General features: G+C 44.7%; 1 long non-coding RNA gene across 5 annotated transcripts; it reads right to left on the bottom strand.

Annotated features, from left to right (window-relative positions):
* Positions 1-127: 127 nt before the first annotated feature.
* On the bottom strand, positions 128-25,957 carry LOC123001038 (uncharacterized). 5 transcript variants are annotated; one of them, XR_008957548.1, is made up of 5 exons: positions 25,001-25,957; positions 20,977-24,598; positions 18,625-18,744; positions 3,129-3,302; positions 128-992 (listed from the first exon to the last, which is right to left on the bottom strand). It is a non-coding gene; the product is annotated as an uncharacterized LOC123001038 (long non-coding RNA). The 5 variants fall into 5 exon arrangements; XR_008957549.1 differs by lacking the exon at positions 3,129-3,302 and having other exon boundaries at positions 20,977-21,148; positions 24,319-24,598; XR_008957546.1 differs by lacking the exon at positions 3,129-3,302.
* Between the last annotated feature and the right edge of the window lie 1,406 nt (positions 25,958-27,363).

Below are 27,363 nucleotides of genomic sequence, written 5' to 3'. Positions count from 1 at the left end.
GAGCATGTGATTCTTGATCTCTGGGTCTTAAGTTCAAGCTCCACATTGCGGGGAGAGATTACTAAAAATAAATAAACTTAAAATTTCTCTTAAAGATTTTTTATTTATTTGAGAGAGTGGGGGGGGGGGGACATGAATGGGGGGAGGGGCAGAGGGAGAGGGACAGAGAGAATCCCGAGCAGACTCCCACGAGCAGGGAGCCCAACCCGGGGTTCGATCCCAGGACCCTGGGATCAGGACCTGAGCCAAAGGCAGACGCTTAACCCACTGAGCCACCCAGGCGCCTTTAAAAAAATTTTTTTAATGTGTGATAATGGCATTAAAAAAAAAAAAAGGTCCACATTTCCCCCTACAATAAACTTTTATAACTTCTGTAAGGAGAAATGGTAAAAGGCAGTTGTGAATTTCAGGGTAAAATCAGCGAATCCGTGTCACCCTGCTCTTCACGCCACAGTGCTGACATGCTGCCACAGTGCTGACATGCTGCCACAGGGCTGACGTGCTGCAGCACTTCCTCACGGCCCCCTCCCCAGTTTATCAGCGTAAGCAGTTTGCTCCAAAGCCCCCAAGCGCTAGGCACCGCTTGAGGCAAGCTAGTCCTATTCCAGGCAGACCCCCTCCTGAGAGTGATGCTTTTCAAAGAGGCTTTCCACTTTCTTTAGCCCTTGATGAGCACTCAGGAACTTCCTGACATCACAGGCCCACACAGGCGCTTGAAATCCAGCCAATGGCTGTGTAGTACGTTTCTTGCTGATTACTGTAACATTTAAATTGGGCACACTGACTGTAGTTGATGTACGGCTCCGGGTGACTATTTCTGCTCTGCGTTGCACAGAGTAAGTAGCATCCATCATGCTCAGATGCACGGCCTTTCGTGGAAGGTGGGCACGCATGTTCCAAGTTAGGCGAATTCCAATGAAGAAAGCATCGTATACATCATTACGCTGGGCAGCAGGTGGGAAGAAGCCTCAGCAGTGGATCAACCTCTAATGCTGATTGAAGGAAAATGTGCATTTCAAGAAAAAAAAAACCATAAAAGGTACTCTAAAACATTCACAAAATTTAAAACACAAAGTAAAAAACCTATTGGCAAAAAGGAAACTGGGATAATATGCATTGTTAGTGAAGATACAGAAAAAAGACTCACATGAAAATTCTGAGAGTATAAATTGGTAAGAAGTTTTTGGATGGAAATTTGACACCATAAATAAGAAATTTAAATATAAATATCTTTGACATAAAAAAATCGATTCCACTTTTAGGAATTAATCCTACAGATAGACTCTGCTATTGAATTTTGTTCCCTCACAATTCATATGTTGAAGCCCCAATCCTCGATGTGACTGTTTTAGGAGACAGGGGGTTTAAGACGGGCTTTAGATCTTCAGTCTAACAGTAAAAGATGTCTTCAGACATAGCCAAATGTTTGGGGTGGGGCAGCTGTCTTCCATTTGAAAACTACTGAGTTAGGCAAAGCCTTCTCTGATAAAACATCAAAAGCATGATCCATTTTTTAAAAATGATACACTTCAGGGCTGCCTGGGAGGCTCAGTGGGTTAAGTGTCTGACTTTGGCTCAGGTCATGATCTCAGGGTGCTGGACTGAGCCCCACATTGGTCTCCCCATGGAGCAGAGACTCTCCTTCTCTCTCTCTCCCTCTGCCTCTCCCTCCCCACCACTCGTGTGCTCCTTTCTCTCTCAAATAAACTCTTAAAAAATAATAAACTTGACTTCTTTAAAATTAAAAATTTCTACTCTGTGGAAGATAATGTTCAGAGAATGGAAAGGAAGAAAATATTCACAGAACACATTTTTGACAAAGGTCTTATAATCTAGAATATATAAAGAACTCTCATAACTCAAGAATGAAAATATAAACCACCCAAGTTTTTTAATGGGTCAAAGATTGGAACAGATATCTCACCAAAGAAGACATATAGACGGCAAACAACTATATGAAAAGTGTTCAACATCATTAGTCATTAGGAAAATCCAAATCGAAACCACAGGGAGACACCGCTTCATAAGTTTTAACTTAAAAGTCTATAATGGCTGGTTCACTGGGTGGAGTGAGCAACTCTTGATCTTGGGGTTTGTGAGTTCAAGTCCCACACTGGGTGTAGAGATTACTTAAAAATAAAATCTTAAGGGGCTCCTGGGTGGCTCAGTCGGTTGAGCGTCTGACTCTTGGTTTCAGTTCAGGTCAGGATCTCAGGGTTGTGAGAGCAGGCCCTGTGTAGGGTTCAGTGCTGAGCGTGAAGCCTGCTTATGATTCTCCCTCTCCTTCTCCCTCTGCCCCTCCACCCCCCACCCCAGCTCACATGTGTGCTCTCTAAATAAATAAATAAAGTAAGTAAGTAAGTAAAAGTTATAAATCTAAAAAAAAACAAGCAAACAAAAATCTAGGATACCACATTGCCCAGCAAGCCCCTCTTCGGTACAGGAGATATGAAAACTTACGTCCACACAAAAACTTGTAAATAGCAGATTTCATCACAGTCACTCAAAATTAGAAACAACCCAAATGTCCTTTTATTAGTTAATAGAGAAGTTGTGGTATATACGTATAATGAAAAAGACTATTCAACAATAAAAAAGAACAAACTACTGATACATACAAAATCAGCAACCTCAAATGTGTCACGCTAAGTGCAAAAAGCCAGACTCCAAAGTTATGTAGTGTATGATTCCATTTATATGACACCGGAAAAGGCAACTATCAAAGCAAGCCTGATGGATTAGTTGGGACGGAGAGGGTGGGAGGGGCAAGAAACAACCAGGACCCCCACCCCCACCCTTTTTCAATCCTGGGATGTTTCTTGTTTTTAAATTATCTTCCAATTAAAAAAAAGGTTTTAATGCAAGCTAATAAATGGACCGTCAGATGCCTCTGTGGCCAACGCCAAAGCACTCGCCTAACTTGCAAGATGCATTCATTTCCCAAAGTCGTAGCGTACCCACACGTATGAAAAGGGAGCCTCTAAAAGTGAAACTGCTTACGTGGACATCAGGGGTTTTAAAATGTTCTTGGGCCTTAACTTTCGATTGTTCTTTGACGGTACTTGATAACATGTGATGACCAAATTACTATCACTTAGGAATTTTTGATAGAGATTTTTGCCACTAACCCTTTAAAAAGATCGTTTCTTGGGGCGCCTGGGTGGTTCAGATGGTGAAGCCTCTGCCTTTGGCTCAGGTCATGATCTCCGGGTGTGGGGGTCGGCTCCCGGCTCTGCAGAGAGTCTGCTTCTCCCTCTCCCTCTGCCTGCAGCTCCCCCTGCTTGTGTTCTCTCTCTCTCTCTCTGTCAAATAAATAAATAAATAAATAAATAAATAAATAAAATCTTCAAAAAATAAAAAAAAAGACAGGTTCACTTAAAAAAGCATGTGCTTAACTTCTCCAATTTGTGGGTGCCATGACAGGTGCCCAGGTTAGAAAGAAAAGTAAGGCAGTACAGAGCTGAGGACGTCCTCTCGGAGAGAAAGACATTCTCATAAGCTGGCAGTAAGGGAGGAATAAAGATGTGGGAGCGAGAGTAGCAGGAATTTCCTAATAAAAATCAAGAGCGCAGCAGTATTTTCTGACCCGTGTTCACTGCTGAAACATCAGAAATTAGGTAAAAGTACAAAGAAAATATTAACATTGCTTATAATGCCGCCGTCACGGTGAACACCTTGGTGGGCTTCCTTTCAATCTTTTTTCAAGGGGTACATACCCAGCTGTTAGAATTTTGGTTGAGGGCTCAAGACAATAGGTGTTATAGTCTGAAGGAAAGTTGGAGAACACACTGCAAGACTTGTAAGAGATGGAAGAAAGCCCAGAGGGCAGACTCAGCTCCTCGCCGACCTCCAGGAGTGATAAACGTCAAAGATGCAGAGGCTGAGAGAAGGGTAGACGTTAGAGGAAAATTCCAGGGAGAGGTCACCTGAACACCGTGAGGCCCACACTCCTCTGCAAACCGCAAACCCCTCTTTCTCCTCCAGGGCTCAGGACGTCTCTTTTTAGTCTCAGAGGAAATCTTTTCCTCTGGGATAATTCCCTCTCTCGACATGTTCCTTGGAGGCACTTCACAAAATTGCCTCCATGGCTCAGTTTCTTAAAAACAAAAGTGAGGAAGGGAAGTGGTTTTCAGGCAACTGGTACTTTCCACCCCATCCCAGGCCTTGCCTTTGTAAGGGAGCCCTTCTCCTGACTGGGATAAAGAAAATGAAAAACTGCAAGTAGAAATGAAAGAGGACTTCAGCTACCTCATTTTAACCTTGCGCTTTCTGATGAAGTTCTTCCCGATGCATCTCTTACAAGGACTGGTCTCAGCCTGCAAGACCACGACCGCGTGACTGACCCCAGGACAATGACCGATTTGACCTTCACTGCCCGCCTGCACGGACCCGCCCACCTCTGTCCCGTATTTCCCTTCTATAAATCAGACAGTATTTTCAGCACTTTGGAGACAGCCCCTAAGACACTAGTCCGCTGTCTTGGAAGTGCTGGCCTCACTAAATTAATTCCTTTCTGGTTTCACCACCACGCGACTCTCTGCCTTTGGATTTGTCACTGGTGAATGGCCCAACCTGGTGTGTCTGAGACGCCAGGAGCCAGGTGCTCTTGTATCCCTGTGCCCTGCTATAGAAACAAGAACTTTAAAACTTACAAATTCATGCTGAAGCACTGTTTTAAAACCCATTTGGGACCATGCCAAATACTGAAGTTGGTATTATATAGTAGACGCGTCCCATCAGAGTAGATGTTCTTTGAAAACATAATGACTGCATAGCAGTCCATCTTCTTCTTCTTCTTCTTCTTCTTCTTCTTTTTTAAGATTTATTTACTTAAGAGAGAAAGAGCACTCACGTGAGGGGGGGATGGAGATGCAGAGGGAGAGAGAGCTCAAGCAGACTCCCCGCTGAGTGCAGAGCCCCGGGCCGGGCTCCATCTCACAACCCTGAGATCAGGGCCTGATCCCAAATCTGACTGAGCCACCCAGGCGCCCTGCAGTCTGTCTCTGGAAAAGAAACTCTCTGAGAAAGCTAGAGAAGTCAAGGGCTGAACAGCCTTTTCCCACTGCAAGCATCTGGCTGGTATCTCTTGTGGGCACCAGCTTGAGAGAGCAGGTTGGATAAAACCCACGAGCTGCAGACTCTAGGCCAGACCACAGATGTCTGCCGTGTCACCATTACCACGGTCTTCAACCTCATGCTACCACTTCCTGAGCGCTCGCTGCGTCCCGGGCACCTGCTATCTCATTATAACCCCTGGAGCTCTAGGTCTGACACTGAAGCCTGCGTAATAATCATCACCAGCAGAAGCTGCCCTCCCCCCTCCCCGCTTTGAGTCACTAGGACTGGGGTGGGGCCCGGGAATCCCAGTGTTGATGCTGGCCAGAAAAGTGAGGCGGAAAGAAGTTCAACGACTTGCCCAAGACCTTTGACCTGAGGTCGACTGGAACACCCTTTCCCTCCCCCTCCCCCAGGACCCTAGGGAACACTCTGTCCTGGTTTCTCCCACCTCTCTCGCCTCTTCCCCAGCCCTCTCTGAGCCTTATGTCTGTATTGTCTTACATTCTTCCAAAGGGAATATGCCAGCAGGACTATCTTACAGGTGCCTGCTTCCAAAATGACACTTCACTCTTTCCTCTTCACCCTAGAGTCAAGACCACCTCTATCAGCACCATCAGCATCACCTGGGAATTTGTTAGACATGCAGAATTTCAGGCCCATGGCCCAGACCTACTAAAGCTGAATCAGATCCCTAGGTGAGTCACACACACATTAAAGTCGCAACAGCTGCCGTTCTAGACACTTCTCAGTCAGATGTTGATCTGATTGTTCAAGTGAATCACCACAAAAGCAGTGATTTTCAACCCTGGTGGTGTTTAGAATCAACTGATGCTCGTTTAAAAATGCTGATGCCTGGGCCCCATCCCCAGACCAAATGAATCAGCATCTTTGTGGAAGATGGACCTTAGTCATATATATTTTTAATATATATGAATATAGATATTAAAGTGTGAGTGTAATGTCAAATTAGGATGCAAAAATCACTGTTTTAAAGATTGAAAAATTTATGGGAGAGTTTAGAAACCAACAAAACTGCTTTAAGTAAAAAGCAAATATGCATAAAATTATAAAATGGTTTCCCATAACATTCAGGATAAATTGCAAATTTGTCACCTTAGCACCAAATGCCCTTTCTGATTATGAGTCCTGTCGGCCTCTCCAGCCCCATCTCCTGCTATCCCACCGCTACAAGCTGGGGGCACCAAACCACTTGCATTGCCCTCAAAATGTCCCTTCGCTTCACACTTCCACGACTTTACCCAAATTCTCTTTAATTAACTTTCCCATTTCTTTCCCTTGTCAAAGACTCAACTCCAGGCTTCTGCCTCTGGAAGGCCTTCCTGGACCCCACCATTTCTAGCTATTTGTATTGCCAGCCACATTTCAAGGGCAGGGCCCCAATCAGACCTAGGCTACTGTCTCCTGTAAGTCTTGTCTTCCAATAAGAACATTGGGGAAGGGATGCCTGGGTGGCTCAGTCAGTTAAGTGTCTGCCTTCGGCTCAGGTCATGATCCCAGGGTCCTGGGATTGAGTTCTGCATCTGGCCCTTGCTCAGTGGGGAGTCTGCTTCTCCCTCTGCCTGTTGCTCCCTCTGCTTGTGCTCTCTCTCTGACAAATAAATAAATAAAATCTTAAAAAAAAAAAAAAAAAAAGAACATTGGGGGAATGTTAGACATTAGAATGTGCCAATGCAGGGACGACCCTTGAATATTGTTTCAGGTTGATTTAAACAGCAGCAAATGCACAGACCACTGCCTGTGGGCATAAGAAGTAATCAGTTTTGCCTCCTACAAACTTACTGTGGACGCCTAACACACACACACACACATACACACACACAAAAGAAAGCCAGCCCCACCCCCTCTTCACTAGGAAAGAGCTTTTGGTGCATGATGTAATCCTTACTCATTTGATACCTAATTTCACACATAAATTGCTTTTCCTCCCTATTGATTGATTTTTAGAAACAGCATGAAATGAACTTTTTTTTTTCATTTATTTCTCTATGTTGAGAATGTCCTTCCTTGAACTGGACAGGGAGAAAATTTTGAATTTACTTTTCATGTTTTGGTGACTCATTTTAGAATATACAAACTTCGGCCCAAATTAAAACAAAATGTTTAAAAGCCCCGGAGAAACGTTCAGATCTTCTCTTGCGTAAACACAGTGCCATCTTGTAAGAAAAAAGTCTGAACACCTCTGAAATATGTAGTCCACTTTTTTCTTCTCATTTCCCCCCAACCTTTCGAGGGACAGGAGTAAACACCAAGAGTATACATTTCTTCTCTTGAATGCTCTGACATCTAAATTCTCCCTGTCCTGCCTGCTCAGAACTGGCTTGAGAGAGACAAAAATATTACGTAAAGAAAAAAAATGGCAGGTCTTAGCACGAGGAAATCAACAACAGGCAGGTTCTTTCATCTGTTCACTTAAATATTTATTGAGCATCTCCTGTCTGCCAGGCTGGGGGACAGACACTTTCGCAAGAGAAATCACTCTCATCAGGCTTCTGATGATCTCTACCTTGGCGAATGTAGTGGTCAGTTCTCCGTTCCCACCTGACTCCTTCTCTTTATAGATTTTACCTTCTTTCCTTCTTCAAACACTTTCTTCTCGAGGCTTCTGAGGTACCACACTCTCCTGGTTTTCCTGCTATCTTTCTGACCATGCCTTTGCTGTAGGATTTGCTGGCTCCTTTTTCCTGACAGCAAACTGTTGGCCCTTTCATCTCTCCTATCTACGTTCTCATCCTAAGTGATCCCTCAGTCCTGTGGCTCAGCACCATCTATGTGTTAATGACTTCCACATCTGAGTCTCTAATTCCTCTCTTTGCCCAGAGCTCTAGACTCTCATCTACCCAACTGCCCACATAATATGTCCACTTGGATGTCCAATAGGCATTTTAAATGGAGCTATTCCCCCAAGGGTCCCCACCACAAAGCTGCTCCTCTCCCAGCCTTTCCCACTTACTAAATTTGCTTGACCAAAAATCTGAACGTTAGAGACTGTGTTGGGCTGCAAGTAACAGAATCCAACTTAAGCAGAGAGCAGTCATTCTTTTTTCACATAATGAGAGGACCAGAAATAGGCAGACCAGGGCCATGGAGGGCCTCCTCAGCGCCAAAAATGTCCCAGTTCTTCACTGTTTTCCTTCACTATCCTCATGGTTGCAAGCTGGCAACCTCACCTCCAGCCTCGCATTTACATTCCAACGGGAAGACAGGGAAAGAATTAACAAGGTGGAAGGCACAGAACCAATATGCAAACAACAAAACATTCCCAGAAATTCCCAGGAGACCTCTGCTTATGTCTCAGTGTCCAGAACTATGTTATAAGCTCCACATCAGCTGCAAGGTAGGCTGGGAAATAGAGCTGGGCACATTGCTACCCTGCACAAATTAGGCTTCTAATATATGGAAGAAAGGGAGAACAGATATATCCTGTACTTCCTCACCAGTCCACTGGCATGTCCTGTCACTCCCACCTCCAAAGCACTTAACAAATTGATATTAAAAACAAAAAAAACTGATCTCCATTGCTTGATTCTGGGGCTGAGACACCATTGTCTCTTGCTCAGAACACAAGGATAGCCTCCTAACTAGTCTCCCTCTTCTGCACTGGCCCTCTCTATGGCCCTTTCTTAACACAGCAGCCAGGGCTATGTGTTTAAAAGTATAAATATAGGGGCCCCTCGCTGGCTCAGTGGGTAGAGCATGCAACCCTTGACCTCAGGGCTGTGAGTTTGAGCCCCACAGTGGGTGTAGAGATGACTTAAAAATAAAATCTTAAAAAAATAATAAAAATAAATTTATAAAAAGAAAAAGTATACCTTTCATTACACCATTTTCTTTCTAAAAATCTCCAAGAGATAGGTCACTGTCTGGTTTCCCCCAAGCGGACAGTGAGACAAGGACTTGCATGCAAGGTGTTACGTGAGAGTGCAGACACACAGGGTGGGGGGATGCAGTGAGACAAAGAAAGGGAGGGAGCGCAGAGAAGGTGTGACAGCAAGGCAGCCTCCCGGGCAGGTGACTGAAGCTTAACCCCAGGGCAAGCACTAGGGGAGTCCTGTGGAACACTTGCCCCAGAATTAGGGGACCCAAGGGGCAAGGGAAGGAATTTACACAGCAGCCTTCAAGAGTTGCTGGCTTCAGCTCTCTTGGCTTAGATACCGAGCCCTGAGTGCACCCGCTCTCCTGACCCTCTCCTGACCCTCTCCTGACCGGTCTCACCGACAAAGCCAGCACTTTCTTCTGTGGGTCAGCCTTTCTGCTGACAGACCTGCACAACTTCTTCCATGTGAAGCAGAACCACAGATGGGGGGAGAGCCACTTAATTTCGTTAATAGGCTAAGGAGTTCCAAATACAATTTAAGGGTGATAAATGTCTCTTAGAAGTTTGCTAAGCTTTAGTCTCATTTGAAAGCTGCTAAATTTTGTGGTGCTTGCTCTCTGACAGATTTAAAAAAAAAAAAAAAAAAGCATAAACCTCCTTAGTAGTATAGGAAAATTTCCAGTACAGTATATAAGATTTAGAGTATTTAAATCAGTGTATTAAGGTACACATCATTTAATAATACTAGTAATTAATTATAGTATATTATATCTATAGATGGCATCACTGTAACTACAGGTCTGAAGACTATAGAGGAACAGGAAGCAAACAACTATGGCTATATTTCTGCCCTTAGATAAGCTTACTACTTATTTGTATTTTCCTTTCTTCTTCAGTTGTTCTACAAAGTAATCATTACAAGCAACTGTCAGAGCTGCCACCATGACCACGAATTCATTGGTTGGTCCTGCATTATCTTATCAACCAACTGGGGGTCCTTTTGGCACTAAAAGGAAAAAGAAAATTTCTAACTCCCAGGCCTTGAGGTTCATGACAACTGAAACTGCATTTTCCTTTTATTTACATTCAATTTTTTATTTCCCTTTTAGTATCTAAGGACAATTTCCAAGAGACCATATGCAGGTGGATTTAAACCAAGGACCAGTTCTAGATGAGTCTAGCCTTCTGCCCCAGGGCCATGTAATTCTGGCTTAGATCTAAACACCAAGAAGAGCAAATAGCATCTTAGCATCATGAGCTGCGGGTTCTGAAAATGCATTTACACAACTTCAAAGGTCAAGGACCAGGACTCGAAACACACAGAACAAAGCAGACTTTAAAGCCGATAGGGGGAGAGTAGGTGGCTCTACCATTTACCAACAATGGGAGTTTGCGCAAAGCATTTAACATTTTTTAATTTCCTTATTTATAAAATGGGAAGACTATCTCCCCAAGAAGTTGGGGGAGACATCAACACTTTGAAAAGTGCTTAGCACCAGGTTGCTAGATTTAGTAAATGAAAATGCAGGACATTCGGTTAAATGTGAATTTCGGATGAATAATGAAAAAATTGTTAAGTATGTCCCAAATCTTGGATGGAACAAACAATAGTTATCTGCAGCCTTACCTAGCACAACAGCAGACACAAAAAAAGAGGCACCTGATAAAGGGTAGATCTTAGAAGGATGACTGCATTATAGGGGTGGAAAGTAAAGCAAGGAGCCCATGGAAGAGGTCAGGCTTCAGAATGGGTGGGACTGTGAAGCATTCACTGGTCCTATGATTATTGGGTGCTGAGAAATATTTCTAAAAATAGTTCATTTCCTCCAGGAATTCTTGTTGCCCTCTCAACAGACGCCAACCATTAAAAGGCTGGAAATTTTAATTGATCAAGATCAACTTGATCAAAAACAATGATACATTTCACTTGAATAAATCAATGTGCCAAGTTTGACCTGCTGAGCCTTTTATCCCAAATCTTATATAATCCAGTAGCCAACTGTGAAGAATTACTGTGTTAAAAATTTTTTTACTGTAGGGGCACCTGGCTGGCTCAGTCGGTAAAGCATGTGACTCTTGATTTCACAGTCGTGAGTTCAAACCCCACAGTGGGCATAGAGATTACTTAATTTATTTTTATTTTTATTTTTTTTACTTTAAGGTTTTCCTATAGAGGGTAAAGGAGAAAAGCGTGTGTAGTTGCAAATACTGGAGTCTTAATACAGGGTTTGGACAAATAACGTCATGCAAGGATAACACACTCTGCTAAAGGCAATTCGAGGCGGCTGCATAACATCAGAGTAAAGGGTTTTGCTCAGAAGGCATGAGCCCCCGAACACTCCAGTGTAAGCCCTCATGTGTAGGCTTATTGAACTCTTGGCTATTCTGAGATGTGAACCTCTTTGCTACCCACCCTGTCACTGGCTAGACACACCCTTTCTGTCCCTCGCAATCAGCCTGTGCTGGTCTGACAAAGCTAAGGATTTGTCATTCACTAGAAAACTTGCCACCGCAGCATAAAAGACCCTGGGCTTCATTTCTGGCCCAATACGTGATATTAATTTTACAACAGGTAGACGAAGCTCTAGCTGTAACTCGTGCCACTAGTCATTAACTCTCCTTCCTAGTATAACCAGCTGTGTCTTGGCTGCACCAGGATGTTGCATCACTGAGGAAAGCCGAAATAGCATTTACGACCCTTGGAAGCCCCAGCCACAGGCAACATGGAGAAGGGGACACGCCTATGAACAGATGACCCTCCGGCGACATGGGGGTTGGGGTGCCGAGCCCCCCCCCCCCCGAAAATGCTGCCTACAGCTTATGACTTTCTGACTTCCCAGATACTCAACTGCTAATAGCCCGCTGTGGGCAGAAAGCCTACTGGTAACATCGACAGCAGACTGACACATGTTTTGCGTCTTCCAGGTATTATATACTATATTCTTCCAATAAAGTTCGCTAGGGAAACGCTGTGAGGGAAACGCTATGAGCAAACACACTCAGTCCTGCATGTGAAAGATCCACAGAAAGAGGCCCCCCGCGGCTCAAACCTGTGCTGCTCAGGGATCAAGGGCACACAGAGGACAAAGGCCTCCAGCGTTCGCTTGCCCTGGCCTGGAACCTCGGGACCAACGGCACTCTTGGCGGCAGCCAGAGGCGACGGTACAGAGAGGCTCTCCTTGGACGCCGACCTCATCCACCCTCCACCACACGCGACGGGACGCTGCGACTCACCGGGCGGAATCCCGTGAGCTGTCGCTGCAGGAGCATTTTCGGTGCCCCCCAGGGTGAGCTTCAATCTGTCCCCTTCCTGGCGAGAGGACTGGGGGGAGATCCCAATCCTGACGTTCATGTAACCCCAGCGGAGCGGGCATGGTAAACGGACGCTCCGGGGACGGACCACCGAACTCAGGGGGGAGAACACTTGTTCAAAATAAGCAGGCGCGGAAGCCTCGCCCCTTGCGTTGAAGGAGAACATGGCCTCCCCGCGCCCAGCCCACAGGTGACGCCTGTTCACCGCCCTCTCTTCAGTCCAGCGCTCTGGGCGCCTAGGGCAGGCTGCACGGGAGACCTTGCACGGGGGGGGGGGGTTTCTCCTCCCTAATCCCCGCTCCCCCCAAATCTAGCACTTCCGGTGTGTTCGCAAGTCAGCCACCAGACAACAACTACAGAGTCATATCAAAACACAGGTTAAAAAATAATAATAATAAATCAAAATAAATAAAACATAGATTAAAAAGAAGTAGAAGATGAAGAAAATACCCAACTTCGTACCTGTTCAGCCAGGGCACGGCTCTGTCAACAGGTGGTTATAATTAAACTCTACTCGTTTATACCCGGGGTTTCACCTACGCACACCTGTTCCCCAAAAGACCAGAATTACCAGCGACGAGAGGTTCAACTGGAAGGGCCTCTGTGTCTGTTTTTAATCATCAGGAGGAACAGGTGTGAGTTCAAACCCCAAGGTGCTGGCCCGAGGGCCCCCAAGGAAGGCCTGGCACCCACTGTGTGCATCAGATGAGAAAGCAGGGAGTGGCAAGGAGGAAGCCTTCTGTACCCCCACGGTGGGGAATATGAGTGGAAATTGCAGTCAGTTGCTAGGAAGGGGATGGCTGGGGAGAACGCTGAAAATAGAGTCTGTATAAATGGGATAGCAGTAGTACCTACCTAACAGAAAGCACTAAATGAATTAAAATATGTGCCTGCAACATAGTAAATGCTAGGTGGCAGCTATTGTTACCCTTACAGAAAAAAAAAATATGTGTACAATGTATGTAAGATACATAATATTACATATGTGTCCTTAAACATACATATACCTGACAGTATCAACGTGTGGTACACCTTATTTTTTTCACTTAACATATCCTAGAAATCTTTTTATATCAGCATATAAATCTAGCCCATTCACTGAAGTTGCATATTATCCCACTGGATGAATATACCTACATATAGGCAAGAAATATTTTTCAGGCATTTCTGTTATGCCAGGCCCTGTGTACGGATAACAGAAGAACCTTGCTCTTGGGAGCAAATCTTGTTATTATTTTTTTAAGCAGGCTCCAGGCCCAGTGTGGAGCCCAGTGCGGGGCGTGAACTCACGACCCTGAGATCAAGACCTGAGGTGAGATCAAGAGTCCGATGGGTAACAGACCAGGCGTCCCCTTGTTAGTTTTCTCAGATGGTGTTAAATGTATAGACTGCAGGGAACACTGGGGCTATTTTATGCTGGGTCTTCCTATACAAGAATACGCTTATGTCTTGTGACCACACTTTTCTGGGCCTCCTCTTTTCTAAATGTACTCTTTCCTCTCCAACGCTTAACATTTACCCCACCACTACCCCGCTGTGATCCAGCTACTCCTGTAATTTCAATCACTCCCCAAATCATATGTCTTGGCCTACATCTCTCTGCTAAGCTCCAGAGCCAGCTTCAACCGCCCGCTGGACCCCACTCCTACCTCACAATGTCGCACAAGCGCCTCAAGCTCAGTTAAGACCAAAGCGAAGCCCATGCCCCCCGCCCCCCCCGACCCCGCTCCCGCTGCGCTGACCATTCAGACGTCCAGCCCCACCCGCCGTCCTGCTGCCCTCACTATTTTAAAACATCAAATGAACTCACCCATTTCTCTCTATTCTTCCCCACCTCGGGCTTCATAATTTTGGTCTCTATCACCAAAATAGAGGTGGCTTCCTTACTGCTCTCTCTGCTTTCTGTTCTCCATTCCCATCTCCATTCTGCTGTCAGACGAGTTTATTGAAAATGCAAATTAATGCCCTCACCCCTGGGCCTTCACAAGTCCGACCCTGCCGACAAACCGACCAGAATGCTGTGCTCTCTCATTCTTCCTTGCCTTGGCACTCTGGGAATGCTCCTTCTGTCTACCCTTGAAGCTCAGTTCAGCTCTCTCCTCTTGGACGTTTTCCAGCACTTTCCCAACTTCCAACCTCCCCCCTCTGTCCTCTCCTACCACTGGAGCATCTCTTTGTCATTTTTATCATTTCTTTTAGCACACGTTCCTGTAATCAGGGTGGTGGTGGTGGTGGTGGTGGTGGTGGTTGTTTTCAGTCTGCCCATCTGTTCCCCGCTCTCCAGGCTTTGAATGAGTCCCTTGATGACAGATCTGATTTCTGGTCCATCTTTGCATTCTATAGCATTTAGCACAAGATCCAACACTATGAGGCAATGCTCAGAAATCTTTGCTGTTGGATGGACTAGTGAGCAAATGACCCAGAAGGGAAACTGTAAGATCTCCAAAGAGTTTAGCCTTGTTGAGTTTGTCTAAAGAATTATTTGATTACCTTTATTTCACACAAAAAATTTTTGTTTCATCAAATGGAGAAAGAGACAGACAACAGTCATTTCAAAGAATATAAAGAGTCTGAATTTGGAATTAAATATTTTCAGATTAAGCCACCGAAGTTATAAATGAAGTCAAATGGGTAACTCTTGCAGACTCTGTATATCTCAGAAGCATATTTAAATCATATTGGATCACAAATTAATTTACTTGGAAAATTCAGTTGGCAGGCAAAACTCTTAATAGAAAAGATATTTAAAATTGTAACATTATAATCTGATTCAAGAGATGAAAATGTTCTCTCTACATTCTTTGCTCTTGGGGTTCGAAACAAGTGGCTTCTACTTGGTTTGGGCTTGGCTTCAGCAGAGCTAGATGTTTCTTTTGGTACATGCTGCCCCTTAGTGTCCGACTGCATAACTGCATCTGGAAGCTCTCTAATTTCCAGAATATGCTGGAAATTACGTAGACTCCCGGCCCTTCAGGGGCTTATCTGTGATGTAAACCAGCCCCAGCCTCTGCCCTCCAGGAGCCTTTCAGAAACAAAGATAATGTCAGAAGCCTTAATAGGACCCTGTCATGCTAGCAACACAAATTTACAAGTGACACGAAATCCCAGGGTGGGCAGGAAACACACAAACGTTTATAGCACAGAAAGGTCATCTGGTAGCACTTTACAGATTCTATTAATTATTACAGTTTTGCTCTTTCCTTCTTTCTTTCTTTCTTTCTTTCTTTCTTTCTTTCTTTCTTTCTTTCTTTCTTTTCTTTCTTCTTCTTCTTTTAAGATTTTATTTATTTATTTGACAGAGAGAGAGAGCACAAGCAGGGGGAGCTGTAGGCAGAGGGTGAAGTAACAGGGAGCCTGATGTGGGCCTCAATCCCAGGACCCTGGGATCAGGACCTGAGCCAAAGGCAGACTGTTAACCGACTGAGCCACCCAGGCTCCCCTACAGTTTTTCTTTTCAATTTCTGGCATGAGTCATAACCCTTGCGGCTAAAAGGGTTACAAGTGTGCAAAAGAATTAGAGAAATGGAAATTTCAGATTGGGGGAGTTCATAAGGGCTATTTTGGAGGAAAAAAAAGCTAGTACAAATCCACAGGTAGGAGGCAAAAACAGTAGAGCTGTTTAAAGTGGGGACTTGACCCTGGGGCCTGAAAGAAAGGAAGTACATGAAAAATTGGCCATCATATTAACTGGGATTGAGCCTGCCACAAAAATCCTAGGAGGGTCTGCCTCTGGGGCCAAGGCCAGAGTTATACAGGAAGCCAAGTTGCCTCCTTGCAAAGTTTCCAGTTTTTGTCTTTTTATGTAACCTGATTCAAATGTTCTGACATTTTCATAGCAAGGACATGGACTAATCTACAATTATGTGGGGTACGAGGGAGGGATTACAAGAGGGCATAAGGAAACTTTTGGGGCTAATGGATATTCTCACTGTCTCTAATGTGGTGATGGTATATACACATATCAGAACTTATCAAAGTATACATTTTAAATATGTGTGGTTTTTGTATGTCAATTATAACGCACTATTGCTATTCAAAGAAATTTCCCAGAATCACATAACTAGATTATATCATGCTGAAGTTCAAACCCATGTTTGTCTGACAAAAAATAAAATTAAGCACCCATTTAAAAGTAGAATTAGAAAGACTACAGAAAGTAAATTTTTTTTTCAGCAAAAAAAAGTGACAATAGCAAAATAACCACACGTGTGCTATATTGGGAAAAAAATCTGTGTACATATAGAAAAGAAGGAAAATACAAATAGTTTTAATAGTTATTTAATGAATTATGGGTGGTTTTTAAAATTTTCAATGCTGCTGTTAAATTGTATTTTCAGAGGCACCTGGGTGGCTCAGTCAGTTAAGTGTCTGACCCTTGATTGTGGCTCAGGTCATGATCTCAGGTTGTGAGATGAGCCCCACATGAGGCTCCGGGCTGGGTGTGGAGCCTGCTTAATATTCTCTCCCTCTCCCTCTGCTTCTCCTTTACCCTCTCTAAAAAAAAAAAAAAAAAAAAAAAAGTATTTTCAATTTCATCAGTTGTTAGTTGTACAGTATTTAAAATTATAATTTACCTCCATATTAGGCAATGTCTTTTAAGGTATAATGTTAAATTTTATTTTATTTTATTTTTTTAAAGATTTTATTTATTTATTTGACAGAGAGAGAGAGACAGCCAGCGAGAGAGGGAACACAGGCAGGGGAAGCAGGAGAGGAAGCGGAGGAGCCTGATGTGGGGTTCGACCCCACAACGCCGGGACCACGCCCTGAGCCGAAGGCAGACGCTTAACAACTGAGCCACCCAGGCGCCCCATAATGTTGAATTTTAAAACTTAGCATATAAAATTCTAGATTCAAAATGATCATGTTATGTTTTTATAGATGCAAGAGAAGACAAAAGGAAATATGCAAAGATGTTAATAGGAGTTTTTACAGGGTGATTTTTCTTTTTTCTGCTTATGTTAGTTACTCTTGGTTTTAGTAAGTTTAAATCTTCAGTAATAGCTATACTTTATTTTTATAATCAAAAAAAATGAAATAAAGTGTTTTTAAAAACCACAGAGTTGACAACGCATTTGAACCACCTGAACATAGATTTTTGGCTGTAGTATCCACTGACATTCCTCAAGTACTTTCCGGTTTGCAAAGCCCTTTTGCACACACTATTAAGTAGCACATATTTGCCCAGTGCTGGACATTGTCTGTGGGAAATTATGTAATTCAGGACAAATGCCCAAATACTACTGAAAAATACATTACAGATTATTATTAAATACTAAACCAACCATAAGGTACATACATAACTGGACCTCCTTTTTCACAAGAGAAAAAGGACAACCTCAAGTTAATGCCCTTGAAGTTCCTTTTCCCTTGATAAATTTTTTTATTCCAAAATCAGTTTAAAGGGGCGCCTGGGTGGCTCAGTCGGTTAAGCACCTGCCTTCGGCTCAGGTCCTGATCTCAGGGTCCTAGGCTCAAGCCCCAAATCGGGCTCCCTGCTTGGTGGGGAGTCTGCTTCTCCCTCTCCCTCTGCCCCTCCCTCCCAATCATGCTCTATTTCTCTCTAAAAAAACAAACAACAGACAAACAAACAAAACAACCCCCCCCCCACAAAATCAGGTTAAGGATCAGCTGTGTGTTCACGTGTGTGAGCGGGCTGCCCTGCATGTTTCTCATCCTTCAGAAAACAATTAGGACAAGGACGTAAAGGGCAGAGGTCCCTCGAGGAACTCCTAGGAGAATGGTGACTACACACTTGTCCTCACCCTTGTAGTCCAAAAAACAGCCGTAGGGGACTGGCCACACATTTCTGTCAGGAAAGCCTGTCTCTGCTCCAGGAACTGCAGGGAGGAGACTTTCCCTCTCTTTCCCTTCAATGATGTCTCCTACATCCCTGAGTTCACTGCTGAAAGAAAGGTATTTCGTCTTGCTCTCTACCTCAGGACTAAAGCTGAGAGTCAAAAAGAAGAGGAATTATAGGGGCGCCTGACTGGCTCAGTCAGTGGAGCATGTGACTTGATCACGGGCTTTTGAGTTCCAACCCCACGCAGGGTGTGTAGATTACTTAAAAATAAAATCTTAAAAAGAAAGGGATGTCTGGATGGCTCAGTCAGTTAAGCATCTACCTTATCCTCAGGTCAGGATTCCAGGGTTCTGGGATGGAGCCCCACACAGAGCTCCTTGCTCAGCGGGGAGTCTGCTTCTCCCGCTGCCCCTCCCCCTGCTTGTGTTCCTTCTCTCTCTCTCAAAATAAATAAATAAAATCTTAAAAAAAAAAAAAAAAAGACTAGGGCATAAAATACATTGTGGCTTCTGCCTTGCTTCCTCTTGGATCATGTGCTCTGGGGGAAGTCAGTCACCACCACGGAGAGATCCGTGTGGCAAAGAACAGAGGCCTCCAGCCAACAAACCGCACCAACCTGCCAGGCATGTGACGAGGCTCCTTAGAAGAGGGTCTTCCAGCTGGAGTCGACTGCAGTATGACCTTCTGGGAAGCCCCGAGTCACAACCACAGCTACACAGCTCCCAAATTCCTGTCCCTAGATATTATATGAGACAATACATATTGTTTTTAAGCAAAATTTAGGGTAAATTGTTACAACACAATACACATCTAAAATAGCTTCTTAGTTAAGTCTTTTTTACATGACTCTTCAGAGAAAAGGTGCCATGTCAATTAACAGGTTCTATTAGAAGTTCTCAGGAATCAAAACGTAAGTGAGGAAATTCTCATATGTTGTTTCGGAATGGACAAACATGCTAAGCTCTTACAGGAGAGGGCACTGTTTCCTATTCTCTACGGCACCTTTCCCCACAAAACAGCAGTGAAAATTTAGAGGAAGTAACAATGGGTTCTCTGCAAGTGACCTCCCTGAACATCTTAACAGAGTTAATACAGGGCTTTAAAAAAATGTGCAGATTAACCAAAAATCACCTCAGATCCCAAAGTACCATTGCTTCGTCACTCCTCAGAGTCCTCTGAGCAACATCTGCTTAATAAAACTTCTCTTGATTATTCCCCAAGTTCTTTGAAGTACATTAGCACTGATTTCTCATTTGTCTGTTTTGGTGATACACAACCCAGAACTCCGAAAGCCTTCCACCAGCCCCTTCCCAGCTTCCCACGGGAGAAGCGGAGAGAGCAGTGCCCATCTCAGGGTCTTCCAGGACAAAGGTTCCTCCTTCCATTCTGCCTCCTCCAAAAAATGGCAACCCCACAAGTTTTCTGTTTCTGAAACCTGATCTGTAGCACGAGCTCACGTCCCCCTCTATCCTCTACCACAGAGGAGGTGAGAGTTCCTGGTGCAGACAGGACATACATACTGGACCGCACTGGCAATCGTTGCAGAGTCGAGCAGTGCAATGAACTGTCTGCAGGGCTTGTGGGCCACAGAGGGAGTTCTCTCAACCAGCCAATTCCGCAGTGTGGTTTTGGACATAGTTCATGGAACATTCCCCTCCAGCACGGTTTCCCTACAGCTCTCACAAGAGTCTTGAGAGCCACTCATGTTTATTTCAATGAGTTCCTTTTCTGCTTCAGCAGCTAGGCTCGGCTTCCATTGCTTGCCATTAAGAACCCTGAGTGATATCCCCCCATTCAAGGCGCTGCTGTGGGGGCGCCCGGCTGGCTCAGTCAGGACAGCACATGACTCTTGATCTCCGGGCTGTGAGTTCGAACTCACATTGGGTGTAGAGATTACTTACAAATAAAAAAAGTAAAAGAGAGACTTCTGCTAAGTTGATCACATCTTCAGGGAGCCCTGCCCTTGGTCCAGAAAGCGGCAGACTCTCCACAAAGAACTGGCCGGATAGACTGGATCTGCCAGGTTCAGGTGAAGTTACAAACCTATGCACAGTTGCAGAGCCTCATTATGGTTGCATCTTCCTAGACCACTAGATTGCCCGGAGTTTGGTGTTTGCCTCCCTGTGACTAAGGCTCCTCACTTTCAAGCAAAGCAGGATGGAGTCCTGGGTGTGAAGGTCCTGCATCATTTGTTTCTCTTTTGAGCTTTAATACATATGCCTCCAAAGGACTTGGACTCCAAGAAAGTTATTTACTCATTTTCAGGCCGTGAACTCCTCCTTTTCCCAGCAGCTCAGAAATAGACTGGTGGTGGAAAAAGTTGCTCAAATAGCCTAATCTTCGTCAACTCTGAGTACCCAAGTGCATATAATAATGATATATTCTGGGTGCCTGGGTGGCTCAGTCGGTAAGCGTCTGCCTTCGGCTCAGGTCATGATCCTGGAGACCCAGGACCATGTCCCACATTGGGCTCTCTACTCTGCGGGGAGTCTGCTTCTCCTCCTGACCCCCACCCCACTTGTGCTCTCTCTCTCTAATAAATAAATAAGTAAATCTTAAAAAAAAAAAAAAAAAGAGAGATTTCTCCTACCTTGATTTGGCTCCCAATTATAGGGACACCATATACTTTAATGTTTCCTTTTCTTTAGCCAAAGCAAACTATTTGGTTACAGTTGAATACTCCTCTAGATTTTTAAAATATTCTATGTGTCCACCAAGTTGAGACATTTCTCTTTAGAGTCTACTACCTTACCAAAAAGTTTCTTATGTATCATCCCTGTAAAGGAATGTGAGTTGAAAAACTCCCATACTTACCTATAAATGTAACTTATAGTTTTGAAATAAAAGTTCAGAGACCAATTCTGAAGAAATTGTTTTAGATTCTAGAATGATTAGCCCCCACCCTGCTTATCACTGTCCTTGGATGACGGCACATTGGATCGCAGATGGATCAGCCATTTCCCCTCACCTTACTCTTGGCCTGATGTTCCCTGAGCCAGTCCGGACCATGACTTGACTGGCGAGAGAAGATGGCAGAAGACTGAGAAGGAATGAAGGACTCTCGGAAATCCCTTGAGTTTCATATACTTCTGGAACTTCATTCTGATGGCTTCAAGAGAGAGGCTCCACCCTCTTTGTACCTGTCAGAAGGTAACTGACAAATTGAAATTGGTCCTGGCCATTCCATCCTTCAGCAAGCAACATCTTCACAGCTTCGAGTCCTGGATAGATAAGAACTTCCACTGAGCCCTTTTAAAAACTGGCTAAAGAAAACGGCAGGCAAATTTAACTAAAGATGTTCCTAGGAGCTCATGGACTTACAGTTTATTATAAACAATTTTTATTTTTTCTAAAAACCTTGGTAAGAAAGTTCCTGCAGAAGATTCTAGGTTTGATTATTAAAAACAAGAATGGCATGGATCAGGAAAATTTTCATGTACAGAATTTGTTTCAGAGAGAGAATGAATATATGGAAGCCCAGATTTCACTTGATAACACGCAAATCCTATATGGGTGGGTTGTATTTGACACTGTTTCCTATTCCTACCTTCCTGAAGCTTCTGTTCTCTTTGTTTCCATGATCTCTTATTATGCTGGTTTCCCTCCCACCTCTAACTCTTCTTCCTCCATGTCCTTTCCTCTGCATGAATCTTGCTTTCTAGTTTCTGCCCTTTAAATGTGAGCATTCTCCATTGCTCTATGTGGTCAATGTAGGCAATTTTAACTACTGTGATGGTTTTGTCTTCAAACTTTAAAATTTTAATTCCCAAGTCTATTTCCTCAACCCTGACCCGACACCCCTGAGAATCATATCAATACTATTTTACTCGCATTCACCTACAATATAGACCTACAACTTCTTGTGATACGCTGGTGTTTTGTATAGCCTAGCTATTTTGTATATCGTGGTGCCTAAATGGGGTATCTCTCAATCGGAGGCAGGGCCCTCAGATGTGGGGCAACCATTGGGTAGAAACCAATGGCACAGAAGGTGAAAGAATTCACCTGAGACAGACAAAAGAGAAGTTTACTGAATACACCACTAGGGAGAAGCTGAGGAGAGGCTGTCTGCAATGAGGCAGTGGTTGAGGGCTGTTCTTAAATGGGGAAGATGAGGGGCACCTGGGTGGCTCAGCTGGTTAAGTGACTGCCTTTGGCTCAGGTCATGATCCTGGAGTCCCAGGATCGAGTCCCAGGATCGAGTCCTGCATCGGGCTCCCTGCTCAGTGGGGAGTCTGCTTCTCCCTTTGACCTCCCCCTTCTCATGTTCTCTCTCAAATACAAAAATAAAATTAAAAAAAAATGGGGAAGATGAGGAGGTATGGCGACATACAGAATTTTCCCCTTTTTTGGAACTGTGCCTGTGTGCCTGGGTAAGTAGCCCATTAGTCAGTTGAGGGCCTATGGCTATTTTGAGCTGGGTCGCCAGGTGGACCTGGCACCTTCTACATTCCATTGCTCAAGCCTGTTTGCCTAAAAGCTGGCCTCTACATCTATCCCTTTTATACTTACACCCCTACTTACACTTCTAGGTTGTGAATTTTATTGCTCCTTCTTTGGACTTGAATTGGTTATAGGCTATACTAGTTAGCATGCATTTGTCAGCAAGTACTAGAAAAACAAAAGTACTTAAAACTTAATAAGGACATTTGTTATCTCACACCATAAGGGTTGATTCAGTGTTTCAGCGATGTCAGCAAGGACCCAAAATCTTCTGTTTGTCCTCTTCACCATCTTCTGTGTGCTGGTTCTCATCCCTGACTTGTCCCTGGTCACAAAGTGACTATCTCAAGTCCAGGCATTGTAACTTAGGATGAGCTGTGGAAGATTATTTGGAGAAATCCATCCATGTCTCCAGACTTTCTAAATTTTCTAAAATTATCGCTATATTCAGTCCACACAGTAGAAAAAGAAGTTTCTGAACTGTATCAGACTGGCCCTCCCCCAAAATTGCTTAAGCAATTTGGTGTTTTGGGAAATTGCCACTTGACTATGTTGAGGGAAGCTGCTAGAATTAGCCTTACACCAGTCTAATGGGGGATGGCTGTTGTTTGAACATATCCTTCCCTCTCTATAAAAACTCTCGGGAGAAATTTCCATGTGGTCATTGTGTTGAGACAGTCCTGATCTCCCTAAGCAATTATCTTATGGACATTGAATTGGCTGGCTGATAAGGTGTCCTCTTTTTCTTTAGCTGTTAGAAGGACTAGAGTCAAATCTGGGGCCCCTGAGGCCAAACACCTGACTTTACCACCTAATTATAAACTCAAATACCCACCACAGGGGTTATGCGGGAACGGCTAAACAAGTACAACACAGGTACCCATCAGAACTGACAGCAGTTACAAACAGTGAGCAGGGTCTGCCTCGATGGCCGGGCAGCTAACACAGACGGCAAAAGAGAGAGAGAATAAGAAAAAAAAAAATCTTGACTTATTTTTGTTTGACTCACAGTTGAGAGAGATCTGAGTTCAGAGAAATGGTCCATGATGATAAATGGGAATGACACTCTGCCTCAGAGTTGGGGAGCCAAAGGGACTAGAGGGGACTCTGGTCAATTGGACGGCCACGCCCGCTTAGGAACGGGGACTGCACCTGAGGATTCAGATGATTGCTGCCAGACTAGAATATGGCCCAGAGCTCCCAGGACTTCCACTACTTTCAGAAAAAAACCAGGAATTCTAATTTTTGAGAATGCCTGGATTTTAACTACAATTCAAAACAACAAACGAACACATGGAACCGAAAATAAACAGACAAAGCTGCAGGCCAATCCGAACAGTCGAGTTCAGCTGAACCCAGCCAGCTGCGACTTCTGCTTTCTGCGGTGTATTTTGTATTAATCTCACTCCACCCCTCCCCATTTTACGTTTCAGTCTTGTTTTTTCCTCTTCTCTCCTACTTAATTTCCAATTTTTTACTCTATTTTTTGTATTCTTATGTATTGCTTTAAATCCTGCCTGGGGCAGAGCAGAGTATAAATAAACAGACTGCAGGACACCCCCCCTCCATTGCACCATCAGCATCTCACCGCCCCAAGTCACACCAGACTGTGTCATTTGCACTCCAAGGCATCCTCACCCCTCTAGTCCATATGGGACCCTCCTTGATTTGCTGTCAACAGCAATTCCCCGACTCGCCTCACTGCATAAGTCAGAAACCTGAGGGTCAGGCTGTTTCTGGTCTCTTCCTCGCCTGTGACCAGGTGCCAGGTTTACCCCCTCAGTCTCCCACCCCCTCTCTCACACTAGGCAGTGCTACAGGCCCTTGTGGCATCTGGATGGAGTGACCCTAAGAGACGCGGACTCACCTTCTACACTCACTTCGATCTTCTTCAAAATCAGTCTCCCCCAGCTATCGGGGTGCACACCTGACCTCCCCACCTTCACCCCAAAAACAGTCCCTGCCATCTCTGAGTTAAATCTAAGCTCCCTGGGGCGCCTGGGTGGCTCAGTTGGTTAAGCGTCTGCCTTTGGCTCAGGTCATGATCCCAGGGTCCTGGGATCGATCCCCACATCAGGCTCTGTGCTCAGTGGGGAGTCTGCTTCTCCCTCTGCCTGCAGCTCCCTCTGCTTGTGCTCTCTTTCTCCCTGAAATAAATAAATAAAATGTTAAAAAACAAACAAACAAACAAAACCTAAGCTCCCTGAAGTGCTTCTGTCGGTCTCACCTGCTCCATCAGTCTCACACTGAACACTGCTCCTGGGACCCTCAGTTGCCCAGCTCAGGCATCAGTGCCCCACAGAAGCCTCCCTGTCATCCCTCAGCTCCTCTGAACACTCAACCAGCCCTCCCACAGCTCCTGCACGGCCTCAGGCTTTCCTCTATCAATGCACAGGAAGTAGATTAGAGGATAATAATAGGAACTAACATGAATGAACAGATACTCTGACCAAGCACTGTTCTAGGCAGTTTAAATGTACTCACTTCATCCTCGAAAAAAAAAATTTTTTTTAAGTAAGCTCTACGCCCTACTTGGGGCTCAAACTCACCAGCCAAGATCAAGAATCCCACGCTCCACCAACTGAGCCAGCCAGGTGCCCCATCATCCTCAAAAATCTTAACAGGAATAACTGGCCCTGGTTTACAGCTCTTTAAGCAAAGGCACCAAGAGGTTACAGAGCTTTCCCAAAGTCATCGCAGTGGCGAAGTGAGGATGTCAACCCAGGGCATCCGGCTCCAGAAGAACTTCATCTTCGCCACTAGGGGGCGCGCACACGGTTGGGAGGAATCTATCTCAAGCTGTTTCTTGAGAGGCTCAGCGCCCTCCCTCTCTGTTTACTCAGAGATTGATGGGCTCCAAGTCATAAATTACAGCAATTCCTGCCTTCCTTGGCGATAAGGAACATGCCTGCCACGCCCTGCATCTGAGCGATTCCCAGCCAGAGCTCCTCACTGCCCCAGCGCGGAAGGAAGACTGCTCCAAACTCCACCCCCGGAAATTTAGATAAGAGCGTTCTCCTTACCTCATCTCCCCAGAAGGCAACTGGAAGGTCAAAAGAAAAAAAAGGGAAGACTCTTGCTTCTAAATCTAGTAGTTGCGTTTGAGGGAGGAGGGCTTGGGGCCACAGAGAGTAGGGTTGGGGAGTACAAACAGGTGCAGAAAGCGGTTCCCGTGGGGCAGCCTCTCTAAAAGGTGCCTTTACCTTGGCCACAAAGAAACACACACACAAACACACAAAGAGCCAGCCCATGAACAGCCTGATGGAGGCTCAGAGCCCTGGGGTTCTGAGAGGCCCCTTGCCCTGCAATGCAGTTAGTTTCTTTCCCGGCTCCTGTGACCATCCTGGTTCCTGCTTGACTCTCACCTCACCTTGAAAGCTTCAGGGTTTCCTGTTCCTGTCTAGGCTGAAGGATCCAGAAGTACCTTCGAGGTACAGCTTGGGCTCCCTAGATCTGGTCAAGAGATTGAACTTAATCTCATGTCTTCCCAGACATGTCTTGTCATGTCTTCCCAGGTGCCACTCCCCAGAAGACACAGCAGCCCTGTGTGCCCCTCCTTGGGGCGGCCAGCACGCGGGGACTGCATAGACCATCAGTGCTGGGCTTAAGATCTCTCCTGGCCTAGAGAACCACTGCTCCAAAGGAGACAGAGGGGCAGACACAGCTCAGGAAATGTCCAAAACACACAACACCGTCTCGAAGGAAGGAACTCCATCATAGGTTCTGAAGACTGGAATGTTTCTCTTTCTGAAATAACTATTCTATCCCACCTGAAAATGAAAATTAAGAGGATCTACCCTGTGTCAGGGGACAATGAATGAATGAGTTGTGTCAAGTAGGTAATTAAAAAATGACACAAAAAGGCATACACGTGATTTATCACATGCTCTGACCAAGGTATACAAGCATCCCTCGACACATGCTGACATTCACACTCAGGATCTTGCTTTGAATAACCAACCCAACTCAACACCCCTGACACCGTGACGACGATGGAGGCCTGTGCTATGGCTGTGGCTGAGGCTACAGACAGGGGTGCTGCCACCCACGGTGCTATGGAGGATATGGATTCTCCCCTTCTACTGAAATTCTGCCCCGAGAGCCCAACAACTGAGGCCATGAAAGGATTCTCCAAATCTGACTACAATAACCAAACAAGATCATTCAGGACCAAACCAAGATCAAAAGCACTGAGCATCTGAGATTTTAGGAATATTTCTGACTTCATAATGGTCTCTTTCATGTCTCCTAGTTTCATTTATTTGTGCTTTTATAACTGTGAGATTTCTCTATTCCTTTTGTAATAAATTTTCTTAAGTTAAAACAGCAAAAAAGGAAAGAAGGGAAGGAGGGAGGGAGGAAGGAAGGGAGAAAGGAAAGAAGGAAGGGATGGAGAAAGGGAAGTTTAGAGTATGCAAACTGTAGAATTATAGAATGACGGGCATTCTAGGGAGATCAGAACGAATGTGTAGGAGCGAAAGGCACATGCGAAATGTCCACATTGCCAGGTCATGATAAATCCTGTCAGAGTGGAATTCTTAGGCTCAGCCAGCCAGATCCAGATGGTGGCTGGGCGGGTGGGGGTGGGGGGTCCTGTTCTCTGTTTTTCCCTATCTTTAGAAGCATATTAACATCACCATGAGGCAGCAAAGCCATAAGACTTTTACTGTTCTTAGCTGCTCCCCATAAGTGCGAAATGAACAGATACATAATCAGAGTTCTTGGGTCAACAGGGCCCTTTAATCCCCGTAGCATGCTTTTTCTATTAGCAAAATCCAGAGTGGGAACAACTGCAAACAGCCTGTTTTCCTCCACAAATACATTGCAAGGGGGAAAAAAGAGAAATTAAGAGACTTAAAAGACATTAACCAATTGCAATGTGAGCTTTATTTGGATTCCAATTATTTAAAAA

The sequence above is a fragment of the Ursus arctos genome, unplaced genomic scaffold (genome assembly GCF_023065955.2).
Source record: "Ursus arctos isolate Adak ecotype North America unplaced genomic scaffold, UrsArc2.0 scaffold_5, whole genome shotgun sequence".
Lineage (NCBI taxonomy): Eukaryota > Metazoa > Chordata > Mammalia > Carnivora > Ursidae > Ursus > Ursus arctos.
The sequence above is the reverse complement of the archived record's forward strand: the minus strand, read 5'-3'. Positions and strand labels throughout refer to the sequence as shown.